At 39.5% G+C, this 21,700-nt stretch overlaps 1 pseudogene; it reads right to left on the bottom strand.

Moving 5' to 3' along the window:
• Positions 1-12,285: 12,285 nt before the first annotated feature.
• LOC136884968 (CCR4-NOT transcription complex subunit 3 pseudogene) overlaps positions 12,286-21,700 on the bottom strand; it is a 48,309-nt pseudogene continuing 38,894 nt past the window's right edge.

Here is a 21,700-nt window from a genome sequence, read left to right as displayed (position 1 = left end):
GGAGAAGTGGGAAACCACGGAAAATCACTTCGAGGATGGCTGAGGTGGGAGTCGAACCCACTTCTACTCAGTTGACCTCCCCAGGCTGATAGAATCCCGTTACAGCCCCCGTGCCCCTTTTCAAATTTCGTGGCGGAGCTGGGAATCGAACCCGGGCTTCCAGGGGTGGCAGCTGCTCACGCTAACAAGTGCACCACAGACGCGGCCCATGGATACTTTACCACAATAATCGTTTAGTGTAATTATTTATTATAATATAGGGGGGATATCGTGTTTCTCCCATTACCATATCATACTGGGATTACTAGCTTGAAAGTTGTCCATTATGAAGTGTGGCATAGTTTTAAAAACCAAGGCAACAGACATCTACAATAAAGGCTGTATACATTTCAAAAATAGCAGTAAAATGCTGTATTTATCATACTTGGTGTACGTTTGAACGAAATAAGTGATTTTTTGTGGTTACGTTTTCTTGGTGGTGGGCGTTCCATTTCCTTTATTTGTAAATGTGAATGAAAATTAAATAGGGCTGGAAATGTACAGAGCATAAGCAACTGAATTGAGTGGGATACCATTTTATCTCTTTTCGCCCTCACAACGCATTGTTCAGTTAATTCCTTTTAAACGAAATATGAAACAAAATTCGACAAATAATTACATTGGCTATCCGTACTTTCGCCAAGTAAACAATAAAATTGATTTAATTACAAACAGAAATTACAAAAAGGAATCTCGGCTATAATTCAGTAATATTTAATTAAAGTACGATATATCCTTGGTTTTATTACTCCGATTAGTACAACCATACGCTGAGCTTACGGCTGGCATTCTTGAAAGCGAGAATCTATGTTTTCACTTCTTAAAACTTAGGGAATTAAATTGGCATGCGCGATCTCCCTGTCACCTCAACATATGCTCTCGCGCCAATTCGCTTTGTTTTGACAACCGTTAACATGGCTGCCCCTTATCAACTTGCTTCAAGCAGGGAGCGCTGATGTCAGGTATACAGCCCCTCTATGTTATTCTAGCTCGTTGGCTTAAACGAAATAAGTAATTCACGAAAGAAGCACAGAATTCTGATAGCGAGTTTGTCACTTCTTACCTATTCCTTTAATTGTGCCTCAGAGTATCCGATAAGCGGATCGAGATTGCGGTCATAAATAACTTTGGGTTTAATCGCCCATTCACCTATTATCAGCGATCCAATCTTTTCCTCCGCACATCTGATATTTTTACATTCGTATTGAAGCCGCTCAGGACGAATAGAAATGAATAGTGTGACGACTCCCTCTGAATCATATGTTAACAGACACGGTGTACATGTTCTCCGCCACCTGCAGCGCTGCTGTCGATAAAAGGGCCAAGTACGCGCTCTTTTCGTCGGCTTACTGTGGAAGTGTGCAAACAGTTTGTGGTCTTTTTCAGTAGTTTTATACATTCTCCAGTTGTATAAGTGCAAAATAGCTGGCATTAACTTTTCATGAACTGAAAAGTGAAAAAGATTATGCATTTGAGAAGTAGGACGTATACTTAGACATATGCTTCAATTTACTACCGCATGTGAATATGCCTACAACTTGCAATGTCCCGGGTTGTAATTCGGGTTACAATAAACATTCGAATGATAAGCGTCATTTTGTTTCACCCCCAAAAGATCCCACTCTATTCTCAAAGTGGTCGAAGGCTATCCCACATAAACATCTGCCTTAAAATGATAGTACCCTTAACATCATTTTTCAGTCAGATTAGAGCCATAGCAAAAGCTGGTTGTCAAAGAGAATGCCAAAATCACAAGTACAGCTCAGGAAAAAAATTACAGCACGCTTACCTTTGATCAGCCACATTTTTTTTTTTTGCTAGTTGCTTTACGTCGCACCTACACAGATAGGATAGGAAAGGCCTAGGAGTTGGAAGGAAGCGGCCGTGGCCTTAATTAAGGTACAGCCCCAGAATTTGCCTGGTGTGAAAATGGGAAACCACGGAAAACCATCTTCAGGGCTGCCGACAGTGGGATTCGAACCCACTATCTCTCAGATGCAAGCTCACAGCCGCATGCCCCTAACCGCACGGCCAACTAGCTCGGTCCACCATTATCAAGTAGGGAAGATGAACAAATAGCTCCTTTCACCAGTTCAAAAATTAATGTCATTCATCAGTTCTGTGGGTATATTGTTAAACATGCAAGCGAAGTGATAGGCTGTACAGCATGTATTGGTTCTATGCAAAACAATACAGAGGGCCTAACAAGTCTAGAAGAATATTTTAACGCATCCAACTATCTTATTTATCCATCGAGTAAATTATTATTGATGTTTTCTCATGTAGAGGAAGTTGTTGTGAGAAATATTAGTGTACAAGAAGCATATGGGGTGAAGTATATCACAGATGCCTGGATAGTTTACCTTCAGTTACTGTTTCTTATACACTTGGGTGCTGTAGTGAACATGCTCAGGACTTGGTTCCAAAATTAATTTTTCATTACATACGATGCCGATTTTATTTCCGAACAAAAGAAGTACGGAAAGAAATGCAAGCTTGTACAACCGCAAAACATACCCGGAAAATGTCCAAGATGTCCAGTTAACTGATTGATGGGGTGGAGTGCTGAGCATGTATATATATATAGTTTAACTTAAGTAGTTATGTAGGAATTACATATGTATGACATACCGGTACGTAACATCATGTGGGTGCCTGCAGAGTTTTATTGTGTTTATATTACGCAGCATGTACACGAACAGTCGAACATGTGTTTTTTAAAGGTTACAGCTGATAATTGCAACTGAGTTTGATTTTGTAGTGAATTAATGAAATAGCTCTATACACACACATACCCGTTTGACATATTCGTTAAGACACTGACGAACCAATTTCAGAAGTAATGTCATTAAATCATTACTAAATGTAAAATATTTCCTGCGAATTTGTCACATATTACTTTCAAAACAAGGAACACTATAATCTTAATTTGCACGAAACACAGATCGCACATAAACACAGTCAGCGGTCAGTAAAGAGAATGCACAGTCCTGAAACATAACAATAATAAACAGATGGTTTTAAATAATTTATTTAAACGATAAATTTCGAATTAAGTCACATCAGATCTCATTTAAAATCACATGTTCAGGGACAGCTGATCCCTGTTTACCTACACCAGCGCCGCGTAGTGTAGGAACATATCAAACAACAGAAGTCGTCACACTATGTACTTCTATTCGTCCTGAAGCCGCTGTTTGGTGAGCGATGTTATGCCCGTTACGCAAATATGTAGCGTCGTTTCACAGTATTTCTCTTTTTTTCTTCCCGTAAAATGAAATTTGTGTTCGCCTCTGTGGTGTAGTGGTTAGTGTGATTAGCTGTCACCCCCGGAGGTCCACGTTCGATTCCCGGCCCTGCCACAAAATTTGAAAAGTGGTACGAGGGCTGGAACGGGGTCCACTCAGCCTCGGGAGGTCAACTGAGTAGAGGTGGGTTCGATTCCCACCTCAGCCATCCCCGATGTGGTTTTCCGTGGTTTCCCACTTCTCCTCCAGGCAAATGCCAGGATAGTAGCCCCAGGGGCTCTGAACTTTGGAGCGTGGGTTGGCGACCACGGGGCCCTCCGCTGAGTCATGGCATTGCTTCCACTTACTTGTGCCAGGCTCCTCACTTTCATCTGTCCTATCCGACCTCTCTGGTCAACTCTTGTTCTTTTCCGACCCCGACGCTATTAGGTTTGCGAGGGATAGGGAGTCTTTCATTTTCACGCCCTTCGTGGCCCTTGTCTTCCTTTGGTCGATATCTTCATTTTTCGAAGTGTCGGATCCCTTCCCTATTTTCTCTCTGATTAGTGTTAAATAGAGGATGGTTGCCTAGTTGTACTTCCTCTTAAAACAATGATCACCACCACCATCACCACCAGGATAGTACCTAAGGCCACGGCCGCTTCCTTCCCTCTTCCCTGCCTGTCTTTCCAATCTTCCCATCCCTCCCCTGTTCGGCATAGCAGTGAGGTTGCCTGGGCGAGGCCTGGTCATCCTTCCCAGCTGTATCCCCCAAACGCAAAGTCTGGTGCTCCAGGACACTACCCTCGAGCGGTAGAGGAGGGATCCCTCGTTGAGTCCGAGGGAAAAAACCGACCCTGGAGGCTAAACGGGTGAAGAAAGAAGAAGAAAATTAAATTCGTTCTAACAGGAATAAAGCTCCTAAATGTCCAACTTTAGCATGCTTTTCAATTTGGTTTCCTTTTTGGTCAAGTTCAGATACCGTAAAACTTTTTTTCTGATTTCATTACCCGTATAATACTTCTCAATTTACAGATTTTTTTCTGTAATCTGGTATGGTATTTAATTTTCTCATCCGTATATTTTTTAGATTTAACAGAAATACTCGTAAACTTTCCTTGATATAGAAACGAGACTTGTATTCCATTTTTCGTTTGTGGCTGACGTATGAAGATATGGTATGTTCATCGTTATCTCAATCGGAACTTTTACTAAATTTTGATGGCAATACATCATTTTTGGGAGCTGGACGCTTCCTGCGTTTGACATTTTCCTGTTTTTGAACAGGATACACAATGAAAACAGAAGGAAATTTGATTGGTGTGCTTACATTGAAATCTGTTTTATGAGAAGAATTGCTAGGTACCTAAAGAGATTCTACTATTTATCACCTTGCTTAGAAATAGTTTGCTTCCATTTCTCCCTTAAACCGCACTCGGTAGGGAAATACAGACAGGTACACAACAGTGCATCTTCTCCTCAACCTCACAGACACTCACCGACAGAAACAATATTCACAATAAATTGCACAAAATCAACACAGTATCACAATTACTCCGCATATCACAATGTTAAAGTCCGCCAAGAACAAAATGGAAACCTGACATCTAGCGGCGAAACCGTGAACACGGATGGGCCACTTTTTCAGCGACAAATTAGTAGCTATGTCCCGGCCGTGTATATCTCGTAGGCAACGCACATAAAGCCACCAACGATTGTAAAAGGGAAGACGGGCAATTCTGCGAATGCGCCGCGAATCAGAAAACAATGCCTCCAACCATGCTCCAACGGTTTGATTTTCTCGTACGCAGGTATTCGACCTAGGTAAAAAATTTGTCCATTTGCAAGCTATTTTATGTTTCATAAATAATCATCAGTTAAGTTTCACAAAATAAGAGTGCATTCTAAAAAGAAATTATTTATAGACATTTTATACGACCCTTGTAGTTGTCAATCAACTTTTATATGTAAGCTTTGTCTTTTTGGCAGCCTCTAACGGGGGAAGAAGAAATAAATACATTGCTCTCTTTCTTCATAAAACCTAATTAACAAACAGAAGCACTTGTGAAACGAATACAATTTTTGCAAGTGTTTAGAGGATTATAGAACTAAACAGGTGAGTATTGTAACTATGAGTAGGTAGGCCTATTTATATTTATGAGTACTAATATATTTTTAAACATTCACTGTTCCTGCTTCAGGCAAGCAACTGAATGTTGAAAATATGCTAGGGATATGAGCTAGGAATTTTAGCTAAATACAATATAATAAAATATGAGAATATATTCTTTATTTCTTCGTAAAACTTACAATCATTTTCTTAATTGTCTTTATCCGGTCGATTAGATTAGCAGTTTGACTTTTTCTGCCACTACGAGCGATAATGTGAGTCAATGCAGAGTAACAGAAACCGTTACTTGCCTGATTGAAATTTATAAATAATAAGCTTGTTTTACTCTTTTGTAGTAGAATATATGTGATTCTAGTTTATTATATTTGGTGCGTACTTGTTGGCGAAGCGTTTTCTCACGTGAAAAAAGTGATTTTCCGTATGATGTTACATTTGTTAAATTACCGCCGTTTATAGGATATTTACGTGATAGCTAATACCAGCAATCCGGCTACTTCAGTCGCCATGTTTTTTTAAATATTATTAAATATTACAGTCTGAGGATTAGAGTCGGTCTTGATCTCACACCGAAATATCAAAACAAAAATGGTGGATGACTTAGGCTGGTCAACTGCCGTCTGCTTACGTTTAGGGCGTAATCTAAATAACTTCACTTCGATGCGAAACCTTTGCATATTGCATTACTTTCCTCCAGGAACTCGACGATTGACGTAACAAAACCTGTACTTTGTAGGCAATAATTGAAATGATGCTGAATATACCAGAATAAGTTTACTAACTAATGCATGCGAATCAGATGGATCACATTACTTAGAATAAGTAATAACCTGTGCTTCATTTAAACTGTTATTACACAATACTGGCATAACGAAACATGTAAGCGAATACCTCATGCAATAGATATCTACCAAACAGCTTTGCCTAAATGAGCAATTACAAAATAATATTAAGGCAGAACTGCCAGAAATCTCGAAGTGTGTTAAAGTAAGCATTAGGCACATGCCTATTAATCCACTATTATAAAAATGGATTGTCCCCTCGGAAATAAGAGTACCTACAATTTGTAACATTTCTAACAATTTTATGATAAATGCGCTTAACTAGAGCAACTTCCGGCCTCACGATACCGGTAGCTGTGGGATACAAGGCATTTCTGGTGAAATTTTCAGCAAGCTTTAATACCATTCTTACGAACCTATTCTGTCAAGTAATAGATGATGAGATAGCCGTGATTAGTTTTTTTTAACTAACTAATAGGCTCCCACATTAGAAACTCTGGTGAATTGCTGCAGACGAGTTGAAACTGACAATTCAAATTGATCTAGAGGGATCTTTACTTTCCTGTCTCACTACATCCATCTACTCTCAGGATCCAAACAAATCCTATCACAGGAGGAAGTATGTTCTCACTGTACTTGGAAAGATTATTCATCAGCACTATTATCCACCTGTTGCACTCCAGATTCCCTTTTTCTTCGCACTCCAATATCCCCTTAAACTTCTCGGTGGGTGTGCACAGATTCCCATAAAACATTTTTGCACTCAAAAAATTAGGCACTTCAAAATACACATCATCAAATCTACCACTAACATCTGTTTTTAATAAATAGAGCATTATCATCCTTCATTACAACAGTAAATGGAGCCACCTACTTCCTTCCAAGCATCCTCTGAAGCCACCAATGGAAGATTTCAAATCTTGTTCACACCCTTTTTCCTCATCCCTCTCCAATGCATGTTGTAACCTTTGTTCAGAATTTCTATCTTTGGGGAATATAATTTTATGTTAAGAAGGTTGATATGGAACAACTGTCGGAATTGCATCAGTTGTTTGTTAAGGATTTTTTCAGAGGACATGAATGGGCTCGCCACTTTTGGTTGGAAAGAAATCTTGACTAACCACAAATTTTGCTTGGAAATATTTCATGCTAACAACAGTTTTTGGTCTTTGATTCTGAAGTTTTTTCAGTGCATGTTCTTTACTCACTTCCCCCTTAAAGTTCTATCTCACGCAATTTTAAAAGTTTAAGTGGTTGCGACAATATAATTTGATCTACACCCGGTATGCAGCACGAACAACCGATTTTGTTAAATGTTACCTTATGAAAATATATATATATATTATATACACTACACAACATGAATAGCTTGTTAAAGAATGTGGATATACTTGAATAACATGGTTGAAATAGCACTTCTTATCCTCTATACACAATGTAAACAAAACCATGTGCAAACTGTATGTCTCTTATAACCACCTATGAATTCAACACCTGTATCACTACACAAAATTACCCTTCAATTATGCAGTTGGAATGGCACTTATCCTCTATACATACAACAATGTACAAAAAACACATCCCTTTTGACCAACCACCAATTCCACCATTTTCCGGCTAATCAATAGTAGCACTGAGATCTGTGATATTGTAGTTTGTTTTAGTAGGTACACCTTTGCATTTGCTGAAAAGTTGCCCTATAGGAGCACTTGAAGGAACATGTTACAATATTGGTACATACTGATAACTTCATAGTTTTTGAAGAAAACCTGAATGGATATACGTTCGAATGAGGCCTATGTAAGAACAGTAATAATTTTGACAAAGACCTTGGTTACAAACTGAGTTAACTTCTGATATCAGGGATCAAACACATTCAAAAGTAGTTTTCATTTTCTTTCTGGAAATTCCACTTGGTTATCCGTGTAACACAGCAAATGGTTCTACGTGTTAAAGCACATATTCCAGAAATGGTACCCATTAATTCACAGGTATTTACTGATCTTGCATATGCTTTATGCACTAAAAACCATAATAAAGTGTAAATGATTAGTCCCATCACAATATATAGTCTGGCATGTGACTTAAAATTCAGTTTTGTAAAAGGGCATTTTCTTTATAATTCTAAAGGACTATCCTGGAAATTGTGTGTTCCAAAACTGCTGTTCAGCTGGATTCTTGCACCAGACAGACTGGCCACTAATAGTGTACAAAGAGCCTCTTAGTAAAGGATTCTCAGGCTGATCAATCAATCACCATTGACCTGCATTTAGTGCTGTTGCCAGTTTTGTTATCAGACTTAAAAATTACAGCTTACATGTCAATATTGGGTAGAAAAAGAAATCTGTGACATTGCCAACTACTGGCTCGTCAGTGATGGGTACGTTTTGCAGGTTTATTTACATATTCGTTATGAGTCTATATTCTAGTTCCTAATATTTACATAACCCATCCATGTATAACAGGTTTCAAGGTTTTATTGATTGTCAATTTGTTCCTCATGATCTCCAGGTTTGAAAATGCTGGCACAGTATTGCCAATAACTAATGATGTTATTGGTACTAATATTTGTTTCTGATAATATGCGAGTATCAATTTTTTTTTACTTGAGTGTCGAGACGGATCCAAAGTATTATCTTGCATCATCTCTATGTATCCTTGGCTTCATTATTTATTTCCTTGGGGAGTGTTGGGGGTCCAACGTAGTTAACTCTCAACATGATGAATATCAAATACAATTTTATTTCAAGAAATAAATTACAAATATTAATTATGACTAAAAAAAAAGGTATTCTTCACAAGTAATTATTATGTTTACTCAATTTCTCCATAACTCCATGCTGTCAGGAGTTGTATGAAAGTAACTTCCTTCAGAGGAATATTTGAAAAGTTCTGCACTATTTATTTTTAAAGGCAAAGTTCTTTGGTGTTGACTTCACTAACTTGTCTGTCATTTCTGTCTCTCTTAAGTAGTCCATATAATGGCATGAAAGAAACTCTCGATAGTAGAGAAGATACATGCTGTAGATTTTAATGCATTAAGGCAGGCAATTTTATCATCTTAGTGTTTGTCCTGCAATGGAGTAGGGTCCACTGTTTTGCAAGCCAATCTTTATTTGGTTCTAAAAAACACATTGTTTGGGCCAAGATAAACATAGCACGTCTTCTTGAAGGCGATCAAGCCAGTGTTTCTTGGGCCGACTATGTTGCCTGTTTCCAGATGGCGTGATACGAAGTGCCATCTATACAATAGATGTACCTTCTCTACGCACTACGTGGCCATACCACCGAAGTTGTTCACACATCTTGTCTACCATCAGGGCAACTGCCATGATTTTCCGGATTTCTATGTTGGTGACATGATCTAGCCGGACCAGGCCAAGTGACCAGCGACACCATACGCATCTCCATAACATGAAGTGTTTGTTCATTCAGAGTCACAGAAAGAGGAGGAAGAGGCTACACTTTTGCATTGCATGCCATATTGGCACTGAATTTTAGAGGATTATGAAAGCACTTTCAGCCTGGTCAGACAAGAAGCCAATGGAAGTTCATGATTTGACTTGAGATATATGGTTAGATCTGTTGAGGGAGGGGTGGTGGGAGCTACGGAGGGATAGGAGAGAGGGTATAAGAAAGGAACACAAATTAAAGAACGAACACAATGGCAAGTCTATGTGTGAAGAGGGAGCAACAAAAATAGAAGAGGATGAACATGGAAACATAAGACAAGGACAATCTCTGCATCTTCAAGTAGACAGGCTTTCTCCTCATCAATCCCAGTTGTTCTACATCTCTCTCTTCTCAGCTTGATGAACTTGTTTCTGCTTCCCAGCTTCATCAGTAGGGCTAACATCAACACTCATTGAGGGGACATCTTAAGATAAGAAGAATGCCGGATACTTTTCTCCTTGGTCCTGTGATCCTAATCTTTTACCACCTGCATTTATCTTTGTGAGCCTCCGTGTCTCAGGTGGGAGCACGCCAGCTTATCACCGCTGGCTTCTGTGGTTCAAATCCTGGTCGCTTCATGTGAGATTTGTGCTGGACAAAGCGGAGGCAGGACAGGTTTTTCGGTTTTCCCCGTCATTTTTAATTCCAGAAACACACTCCAATATCATTTCATCTGCCATTCATTAATCATTGCCCCAGAGGAGTGCGACGGGCTTCGGAACTCGGCACAGTTCATATCCTTGCCGCTAGATGGGGGCTTCATTCAATACATTCCTGACCCGGTCGAATGACTGGAAAAGAGGCTGTGGATTTTCATGTATCTTTGTCTTATATTTCTTCCCTTTCCCTGTACATCATGTAACATCATGAAATAAATTTATGGTATAGCAGAGGAAGAGAATGTTTGAATTTCTAGAAACATGAACGAAGTTTTTAATAAGATTGATTAACAAAAGGTGTATTGGCAAGGCAGACCTTCCCAGCATCCTATTTTAAATAATTCTTTATTCCTTTCATGAGAACCTCTGACAGTCCAACATCTATGACATGGCAACTTTGATATGGGAAACTCAAAATAGGAGAACTTATTTTACAATGGTTGTCAACCTTATGAGAGGAGAAGGAACAAGAAGAAGTGAGTTGACCATGCGGTTAGGTGCGCACAGCTGTGAGCTTGCATTTGGGAGATAGTGGGTTCGAACCCCACTGTCGGCAGCATGGAAGATGGCTTCCCATTTTCAAACCAGGAAAATGCTGGGACTGTACCTTAATTAAGGCCACAGACGATTACTTAACCATCCCACCATCGCCATAAGACCAATCTGTGACGGTGCAACGTAAAGCAGATTGTAAAATAAAAATTAAAGAAAGAAGATTGCCTTAAAAGGACTATTTACCTTATACCCCTTCATGTTAGAGATTATGTCAATTAGCTGGGAGATCTCAAGGAGTGCCTGATTTCCGAGAATTAGTTGCTTGGTTTGTTATGGTCTGGAGACCGTGGTGAGCCAGTTTGAATCCTGATAGTGGAACACCACTCAGGGGACACTTGTAGGGTATCTTCGGGTTAAACCTACGTAAGTGAACAACACTGACCAGCAGCTAATACAGCAGAACATTACCACAGCTCTAATCAGTAGGCTGCAATTGTGAAAGCCACTAGTTAAAATGAAAAGACATCTGACAGACAGTAATTTCAAATTACTGCAGAATCTGGAAACAAGAATGGGTTGAAAAATCTCCATGGCAGTACCACAATATAACATGCATCACAATGAAACAAAGTGGTTTTGATCTGCCTCAGAGAACACAGTCCACTCTATATAGGATGAGGACAAATGGAGGACTCCATAAGTGGGGACACATTCTTCCCCTAGAATCCATTTGTTGTGTCCCCACTACTGCTACTAATACTAAATGTTTTCATCCTCCCTTGGAGGAGGAGAAGGGCCTCCTAGATGGTGACGATGAATCTCAGGCCAGGAGATTTGTTATGGTGAAGGAGATGCATGGAGAATGTGAGGGGGTTGGAGGCCGTAGCCTAAACTAGGAACTGCCCCAGCATTCGCCTTAGTACAGGAGAATGGAAAACCATTTTCAAGACAACCAACGGTGGGGACCAGCCCTTCTCCGTCTCCCAAATATAGACATGCAGACCCGTTGTCATTTTGTAGGCCGAAACCTACTCTGCGACTGCTGACATTGTGCTCCTGAACAGACTATTCAGCATACAGCCAGCCAGGTTGGGGATTTTAACCTACTGATTAAATCCCCTGACTTGGGGACTCAATGTGCATGTGCTGTCTTCAGACCTTTGGGATGAATTCTAAGCGCATGTGTGTCAAATCTAAATACCTGCACGAGGCCTCTTCAGAACCGATATGTCATTATTATTTAAATCTCTTGCCAACTGTGATATGTAATTGCCAAATGTTAAATAAATACCTGGAAGATTCTAAGACCTGGAGACTATATAATGTTGTAAAAGGACATCAGTCAAAGTACTAGATGTGAGTATTGTTGAGCACGTGAAGATTCTCATTATGGCCCCTGTGCACAAACCACCTAAAACTTACTGGTTGGTGAATAAGTCAAGGAAAGTACAGGTAGTAACCAAAGGCAGTCAGGGTTAATCAATAAAACACATTTTGTTCTGCTATACTTCAAATATTTTTTTAAAATTTTCTCCAAGTTACTGAAACAAGTCAGGTAAGTCAGTATGCTAACAAGCAGTTCAGCTATCAAAATATCAAGAACTTGTGGTCCTCCAGGATATGATGCATGGCAGGCAACATTTTCATCTTTCTTGTAGCAGCTTCCATGGGAACTGAAATCAAAACATAAATCAGAGTTTATACACAAATGATATTCATTTTCATGATCCTTAAAAGTGCTGTTATTTCTCATCATGGTTGAATTCCATTGTCAAGTTAGAATGGGGTTGATAGCACTCTTATAGTAAGTAACATAACATTAATAAAAAGTGAAAACGGATCAAAGAAGGGCAATTATGTCACTGACAGAGAGGACTTGGATATGAACTAGCATGGTTAAGGGTAACATTAGACAAATGTTCTTTCCCCATCTGTGCATGCTCAACAAATTTCTTGACACGGAGTGGTGGTCGTACACAATGCTTATTTTTTTGGTATAAGCGAAGAAATGTAAGGTACAGAAACGAGAAGTGAAGAGTGCTGTAAACAAACATCATGGATAAAGTTTGTTTCTTCAGTACTTCTGGTTCAATGCTGAAGGCGTAAGAGGGTTCACCCTATGCTATGCCTGCCTCCGTCGCATAACTGTAAACATTATTAGCTGCCGTCCTTGGTGGCCCAGGTTCGATACCTGGTACTGCCAGAAATTTAAGAATGGCAGGAGAGCTGGTATGTGGTACATGCAACTCACCTTCCATTCGGGGTGTGCCTGAAAAGAGCTGCACCACTTCAGGAAGAGGAAACGAGTTTTGTCTGCCTCCGTAGAATAACGGTTAGCACTATTACAGTAGCTATCGTCCTCTGTGGTCCAGGTTAGACTCCCGGTACTGCCAGAAATGTAATATTATTATCGCTTTTACGCCCTACTAACGGCTTTTGACGGTTTTCGGAGAAGCCGAGGTGCTGGAGTTCTTTTACGAGCCAGTAAATCTACCAACACGATGCCAAACATTTAAAACTGGCGGGATGGTTCGTACGTGGTTAAAATGGTACGTGCCGCTCACCTCCATTCGGGGTGTACCTGAAAAGAGTCATACCACTTCAGGATGAGGACATGAGTTTACTAAGCGAAGGACTGCAAAAAGTAAACATTCCACCTTTTGCATGAACCTTTCATGATTTGTCCAGAGAAGTTATTCAAGTAAATGAAATGGCATATGGCTTTTAGTGCCGGGAGATCCCAGGACGGGTTTGGCTTGCCAGGTGCAGGTCTTATGAAGAAGAAAACACACACACCCAGCCCCCGTGCAGGGAAATTAACCTGGTTAAAATTCCCGACCCTGACGGGAATCGAACACAGGACTCCTGTGACCAAAGGCCAGCACGCTAACCATTTAGCCATGCAGCCGGACAGTTATTCAAGTACTACACAGCAACATTTTCACTTTAAGATACAATCATGTGCCTTGAAGAAAGCAACTAATGTGTGATAACCCATCAGCCTAGAAGAAAAACTTTAGTTATTTAAAGGCAAACTGAGCCCGCCTGGTGGCCATCTCTTAGAGGTGTCCAGTCTATATGGTCTTACACCATGGTATGTAGATATCCGACAGCTGCTTGGATTGGAAAGAAACTTGCTGGAGACCCTGTAACTGAAGAGAGTGCAATGGTATGGTCCCATAAAAAGAATGAATCCCCACAGGACTCCTCGAGCATACTCTGATCCAGTGTTCCAGTGATCCAGTATCGAGTATTGATGTAAACAGGTGTCGCATATATGAACAACATCTGTGGACAGACAGGACAAACTTGAGGCGGCCCACAAAAAACTGCACCCGACTTGCTGGAGTGAAGAGATGATGATGATGATGATGATGATGAATTCCTTTGATGACGTCGACATGAGGAAGTGCATCCAGTCGTAAAACCTTGCTACTACGAAAACTCATCCCACTTCATATCCGACTCCGTAGAGAAACTAGATAAGGGTTGGACACACACAATCAGTATCAATTTCTACAGATAAACAAAATCAATGTTACATGTATAACAACATCCTGATATAGTCGTTGCGCCTGCAAAAACCACTGTGTGATAATTTTGTGGGGGAAATACTGACCTACAGCACAAATATCATTAAAGGCATGAATTATCGGCCAAAGTTCGAAGCTGAAATATTTCACGTAGCGGTTCTTGCAGGCGCAACGGCGAAGTATAACTTTAACATTTATACTTCTTTCTGGCCTTTTTCTAATTTTCTTGGCGTCAGCACTTCCGTTGATATGGTTAAGTTTTACGGCTGGAAGCCTTTCCCGATGCCAACCCTATGTGGAGGTATGTAATTACTATTGTGTGTTTCTGTGATGGTTGGTAGAGTGGTGTGTTGTAGGCAGATGAATAAAAGTGTATTAAAATTCATACAAACACCCAGTCCTCTAACCAGAGGGAATTAACCATGCACGGCCTGACCAGAAATCGAACTCGTGGCTCTCTGGACTGAAGACCAGTATGCTGAGCATTCAGCCAATGAGCCAGATGTAATATTTATACAAGAAAAGAAGAAAGTAGTCTAGTATATACACAATCACCAGAAAAAAAAGGCTAAATAGCTTATGATACATTGCCATATTTTCATAATGTCATATTATTTGATTTTTACCATGTTTCAAATGGACCAACATGAAATTTTATCTGAAATATGTAGTGTATTTTTAAAAAATTAAAAATGGTATTTGTTCGTGGCGTCGACCTATGAAGATCTTTTGCCACTACTTTCACCATTTGAGAGGAACCTGCGTGTAAGTGAAATTGCGGAAGTGTAATGTTAAATGTAAGGCAAAGAATGTTAAGGATGACACAAACACCCAACCCCCAGGCCAGGGATATTAATCAATTGAGGACTGCAGGGAAAAAACGGGGAATGTCCATTGTTTGTTAAAATCGAGATACTGCCGCCATCTTGTAGAGGAGTGTATAAAGCACGTTCTGTGTAACTGCCAGTCGAATACAGTGGATAGTCACTGTGCTGTAGCCATTCTAAGAAATGCTGTCCAATGGAAAATTGGGTATGGTCCACAAGAAACCGAGGAATAACGAGGGGAGTCCAAGAAACCAAGGAAAAACGTAGAAGGTCCAAATGGGTACGAGATCACCTTCCTTATATTGGTAAGCGTGCTGTCGAATTACGTTGGCAGTGATCCAGCTGTTTTTCTTTGTTTGATTGATCTTGTGGTGTGAAATAGTTCAGTATTAATTCAGCAATTTACATTGTGCTGTAAATTCAATATGAATAAAGAACATTCAACTAAGAAGAGTGGCAGAATGAGAGAAGTTAAGAAACTTTTGCTTGTTTCTCACTATACTGGTAGTGATTGCAAGCGTGTTAGATTAAAGTGTTTTGAAAATATTTCTGTTGAAGAAAGACGTAATATTATTTCTGCATTCAACAACATGAACACAATAGATGAGCAAAACAGTTATTTATGTGGACTAATTTCAGTTGCAAAGGTGGCAAGGAGAAGACAACACAATGACGAAGAGACTGCGAGTTTTAACGACTGCTCTTATACTTACAAGGTTAGAGTGTTGAGAAATAGTGTGTGTGAAGAAATTCCAGTGTGCTGGAAGGCATTCCAAGCTCTACACGGCATAACTAAGAGAAGAGTTGAAACTCTGCAAGGCTACATGAAAGCAGGAAAATCACCAAACGATGGCACAGGTAAGCACACAACTTGCCTGCATAAATTAAGCAAAAGTAAAGAAAAATCTGTCATTGAGCATATTGCTTCATATAAAGGTAGAAAGAGTCACTATTCCCTTCAGAAGATGAACAAGAACATATCTACCAGAAGAGCCAAATATAAAACAGATGCATCGTATGTATCTGGAGAAATACAGTGAATTACAAGTTTCACCTGAGACTTATAGAACTATTTTTACCACACATTTTAATATTTCTTTTGGGTATTCGAGATCAGATACTTGCAGTGAGTGTGACAAATATTTAGGTGAAGTTAAGATAACTGAAAGCAAGATGCAGATTCCAACAATTGACGAAGAGGAGAAATTGAAACTGCAACAAGACATGCATCAACTACAGATTGCTAATACTATTCACAAAACAAAGGCTCAGGTATTCTATTCACGGAAAAGGAATGCAAAGATAGAAAGCCAGACAAATTCCCATGTAGAAGCTGTTGCAATGGATTTCCAGAAAAATTTGCTTGTACTTAAAGTATCAACCAAAGACGTTTACTACATGAGGCAACTGAGTGTCTTCTCATTCAATATCCATGTGTTGTAAACTGGCGAGGCAGTTTTTTTACTCTTACCCAGAAACTGTTGCTAAGAAAGGGGCTGATGAAGTATGCTCAATGCTTTTCCACTTTTTGTTCACGGTATTGAAATCAGAAGTTAGAGAGTTGTATATTTTCTGTGATTTCTGTTGCGGCCAGAAGAAAAACGATACAGTCTTCAGGTTCTTAGATTTTGTCAGAATAACCTTCCCAATGTGTGGACACTCATACATGGAATGTGACAGAGATATGGCCATCATTAACCAGAAGTAAGAGTGGAATTGCCACAAGATTGGTATGAAAAGATACGGTCAGCTAGGTTGAAGCCCTCACCCTTCACGGTCGTTGAAGTCGACCAAGAGATGATCAGAAGCTGGACCAAATATCTGACACCAACGTTTCGGAAAAAGTCCGTTTCCTACAAGGCCAGTCAAGGAGTGGGAGGTTACTATCCACCACCCACGCTTCATGAAGAACAGGGACACATACAATGGGCATTGGGAATCACCTGTAGCTGCTCTACCATCCATGAATTAGGAGCGAAGAAACTGGCAGTCCATGAAGAGGTCGGAGTACATCCTACCAGATAAATTGTACACAGGTATGACAAAAGCTAAAAAATACAAGCCTTTTAAAAACTGTACAATAAAACAATGCTATTGACTAATACTAAAATTAACAGTAAAACATTCTCTTTATTTCAGGCCCATTGTCAATATCACATCAAAAATATAAGGATCTGCAGGCACTGAAAGAATTCTGCAGGGATATTGCAAGAAACTTTTTCTCTACACTTTCTCATTCAACTTCAAGGGAGGCAGATGAAACGACCGATTCATAGGATGCTTGGACTACACCCATTCCATACAAGTTGGACTATACTCATTCTTCCATACATATATCCGACAACCAGGTATTTTTATTATGTATAAATTAATTTCTCTGTGTGTTTTATACAGTATTCCTATTTTTTAGTTTAATTGCGTGTGTGTAATGTGAAAAAAAATGATAGCTTGAATAAAAGTAAAACAGTTTTGCAGGACTCTCGCTCTAAACCTTTAAAATGCTCTAGCAAAAAATTAGCTCAAATGGACATTCCCTGTTTTTCCTTTGCAGTCTTCAATTACAATTAAAAACCCCTGACCCGGCCGGGAATCGAACCCGGGGCTGCCGGGTGACAGGCGGACGCATTGCCCCCTACACCGCGGGGCCGGACATGGAGTGCATTACTTTTTTCTTTTGTTGGTGAGTGTATTGTAGTTGATGCAACAAATAAGGACTGCAATTTTAACGTTTAAGACCTTACTTTGAATAAAAAAGCATATGACAAGTGTTATGTCATTTACTGAGTGTACAAGGAATACACAGAGTCCAACAAGGTACCTGGGCTTCTTAAGAACCCTGAATTTTGTTCTGTATAAGCAGAAGGCAAAATCTGGGTACTGTTTTGTTGAACTGGCTGTAAGCTACTGTAAAGTTAAAGTTAAATGGTGTAAACTAGAAGTCAAAACTGTAACGGCAAGCACACAATCAAAACCGTCTGTGTGTCCACCCTTTTGAGTGTTAAATCCAGAACTAAAATGCAGCAGGTATGTGAGTATTATATTCAATGCATTTCCTAACTGTATATCCCTGGATGAACGAAAAAGAAAACTGCTCATCTAACCTTACCCTCGTTAAAGGAAGAAAGGGAGACCAATGGACAGAATGAAGATGGTTTATTCATGTCTAAAATTCCACAGAAACAACAGTTGATTGGTCAAGGAGAAAAGGACGTTATTCCATGCTCGTGCGTACTTGGATATTACCAAGGAAGTGTAAAAGGAAAAAGAGAAAAGCATTAAGACCGATGAATGTCAATGAACATATCAGGGTGAAACACCATAAAAGGAATCACCAAAACGGAACAAATTCCAGAGGATTAGAAACACATATTGTCGTTGCACCTCGAAATGCCGTTATGTGACAATGTTGAGGGGAGAAATACTGATGCACCGCACATGTATCACTTCGAACGAAAATTTGTTGATATAGTTCATGCAATACTGAACCTTAGATGATAGAACCTTTCTGGTCAGAGTTCTAAGTTGAAATATTATCGCACAGTGGTTTTTCTAGGTGCGACAATATTAATTAACTCATCAAAAAAAGGCAGAACAGATGTATACTATTATAGAGGAATCTCACTAGTATTATTTGCATAGAAAATTCTATTACAACATCTTCTCGAGAGAAATTTCAAATCTGAAGCCAATCTTCGGCCAACAAAGAAATAGTTGTAAAAATTTAGTATGCACATTAGTTGACTTCACAAAAGCTTTTTTTATTTTTATAAAAAAAAATATTTGTATGTGGCGTTGACCTGTACAGATCTGTTGCCACTACTTGCACCATATATGAATCTGCGTGTAATTGGAATTGCGTAAGTGTAATGTTGAATGTGAGGAAAGGAACGTTAAAGACGACACAAACACCCAGTCCCCAGGCCAGGGATATTAATCATTTACAATTAAAAACCCCTGACCCGGCCGGGAATCGAACCTGGGACTGCCGGGTGACAGGCGGACACGTTGCTCCCAACAACGCGGGACCGGACTCAAAAGAGCTTACTGATCACAAATCACTGTTCCAAATACAAAAACAAAGTTTAGACCTCAGAACCCTTGCAATCATACCCCCTGTAGGTGGTGGTGGTAAAATACATCTACGGTATCCCCTGCCTGTTGTAAGAGGCGACTAAAAGTGGGGCCAGGGGCTCTCAACTTGGGAGTATGAATTGGTGACCATAGGTACTGTAGCTGAGCCCGGCACTGCTTTCAGTTGCTTGTGCCAGGCTCCTTGCTTCTTTGGCCTCCCTTGGTGCTCTTGTTCTTTCCTGACTCTGACTACATCATATAGTTTGTGAGGCCTAGAGAGTCTTCAATACGCCCTTGATGGCCTTCCCACTTCTTTCACTGATACCTTCATTTATCAAAGGGTCGGGCAGATCTCTTTCTTTTTCCCTCTAATTAATGTTAAGAGAGGATGATTGCCTAGTTGTACATCCTTTGATAATCACCACCATCACCACCTTGCAATCATAAAACAAACACAAATTACAACAATAAATTCAGGGAGGAAATCTCAGAACCTTTAAAAATCAAAACAGCATTAAGACAAGGAAACAGACTCTCTTCATTACCCTTGAACTGCATTCTTAAAAAGTAGTATAGGAATAGCACAAATGAAAATTAATCAACTAATCATTTTAGATGGAGAGTAATTAAGATGGATTGCTTAGCATTTGCACAGGCCTTAAACTCTTGACTCGTGACATCCCAACAGCCAAAAACAGATCAAACTCAAAGTCAATCTCCAGGTATATTTCTTCTTGTAGTGTCATTACTGAAGTTTGGCCATAATCACAGCAAAGACTGTGCAATGTTCGGATGTCCTCATCAGTCCACTAGAATCTAGTCCTGTACAATCCTGTAAGTTCCTCAGCCAAGAGTATACATTAAAAAAATGTATTTCCTTCAACAAACAAGTATCAAAATACTGTAGATGGAAACAGAAGATGATAAAATCAAAAGAGTCTCATGATTTAAAAAACTCAGTGAACAGAATCAAAACAAAATTACTTAAATAAAAGAAACCATTATCAATACACTGAAAATATCTTCAGCAAAAAAATGCATTTCCATACACATAAAACTAAGATTTACATTCTTGTTCAATAACCATACTGTGTCTCTACATCAGAAACATTAACTGTAATAGAACTGATTTAATAAGTTGACATCAGAAACATTAACTGTAATAGAACTGATTTAATAAGTTGAAGTCATGCCCACCGGTTCTGGAAGAAACCAGGAACCTAGGGAAGCTGCATCCCATCATTTCACGCGGCTCATGTTCGCATGGGGTTGTACCCCATACGGAATCAAAAGTTAAAGATGTGTAGCAGACCACCCTAAGACAGACTTTAGATGTATGTTTCCAGCCATTAACGAAAACATTTTCCCTGAATGCCACACCATCCACTTCGAATAGGGGCCTATGTAGCCAAACCAAGCAGCCTAGTCAATACCCACTTGGACATTGCAGGTACTGCCCAGGGCCCAATGTTGAAAGCTGCTTAATATGGGCTGGCTGAGGCAGTGAGATCCAGAGATCAAATATAAACAGGATTTCATTTTTTATTTAAATTCATTTATTGAAAAACACAAGGCAATTACAATTTATTTTTCCACATAGTTTCCTGCTTTGGAAATGCATTTGTCCTAGAGTATGGGCACCTTTCTGATGCCCTCAGCATGAAAAGAAGAGGGTCGTGTCACCAGCCAGTTGCGCACAAAGTCTTCCACACTCTTGTATCTTCAAATTGTTGCCCGCCTAGAGCTTCTTTAAGCTGTCTGAACAAATGGAAATCGCAGCGCGGCAGAGATGCCAACTATTACGATTCAATCATAATAATTACGAATTACCCATCATAATTATGCCTTTCGAATGACACACCACAAATTACGATTTTTTGTTCATTTTTAAATGCAAGTGTATGAAGTGTTCAAAAAGATACACAAGGAATGCCATTTCAGCTTGAAGTCTCAGAATAATCTTTTCGGATTTCTCAGTAATCCTTGTTTAAGAATATTTAGAGTTTCACGTGCCGAACGTGGTGTGTGCTTCCAGTATCGGAAAAACAGCCACCTGAGAAGTGGTATATCTTGCTGAATTGTTGTCTTTGTTCGTCACGTGATCAGACTTCCATGCAAGTATCTGAGTTCTCTTGTCTTTGTTTTGGCGGCAAACCCTGTTTCATTGTGAATACTGTGTGCATGACTGTTGAATAAGTATTTATTGCCATTTAGGTTGCCAAGTTTACAAATATTGCTCTTTTAGTATTTATATACTAATCACGTGTGACAAAATAGGAACAGTTTGAAATAAACAATGAAGCGATTTCTTGTGCAGGAAAATACGTGTGGTGAAGTTTCCGTGACCAGTGACGCTAGTAAGAAACCAAAAATAGTAAAAAAATTCAGGGAGGATTACTCGAAAGAATGGCCCTGTTTACTTCATTCCTCAAAATCTCATTCACACCTGTTTTGTAGTGTGTGTAGTTTCGACTTTACAGTTGCAC

Source organism: Anabrus simplex, chromosome 13, assembly GCF_040414725.1.
Source record: "Anabrus simplex isolate iqAnaSimp1 chromosome 13, ASM4041472v1, whole genome shotgun sequence".
Classification (NCBI taxonomy): Eukaryota; Metazoa; Arthropoda; class Insecta; order Orthoptera; family Tettigoniidae; genus Anabrus; species Anabrus simplex.
Note: the sequence above shows the minus strand (reverse complement) of the source record. Positions and strands in the feature narration are given on the sequence as shown.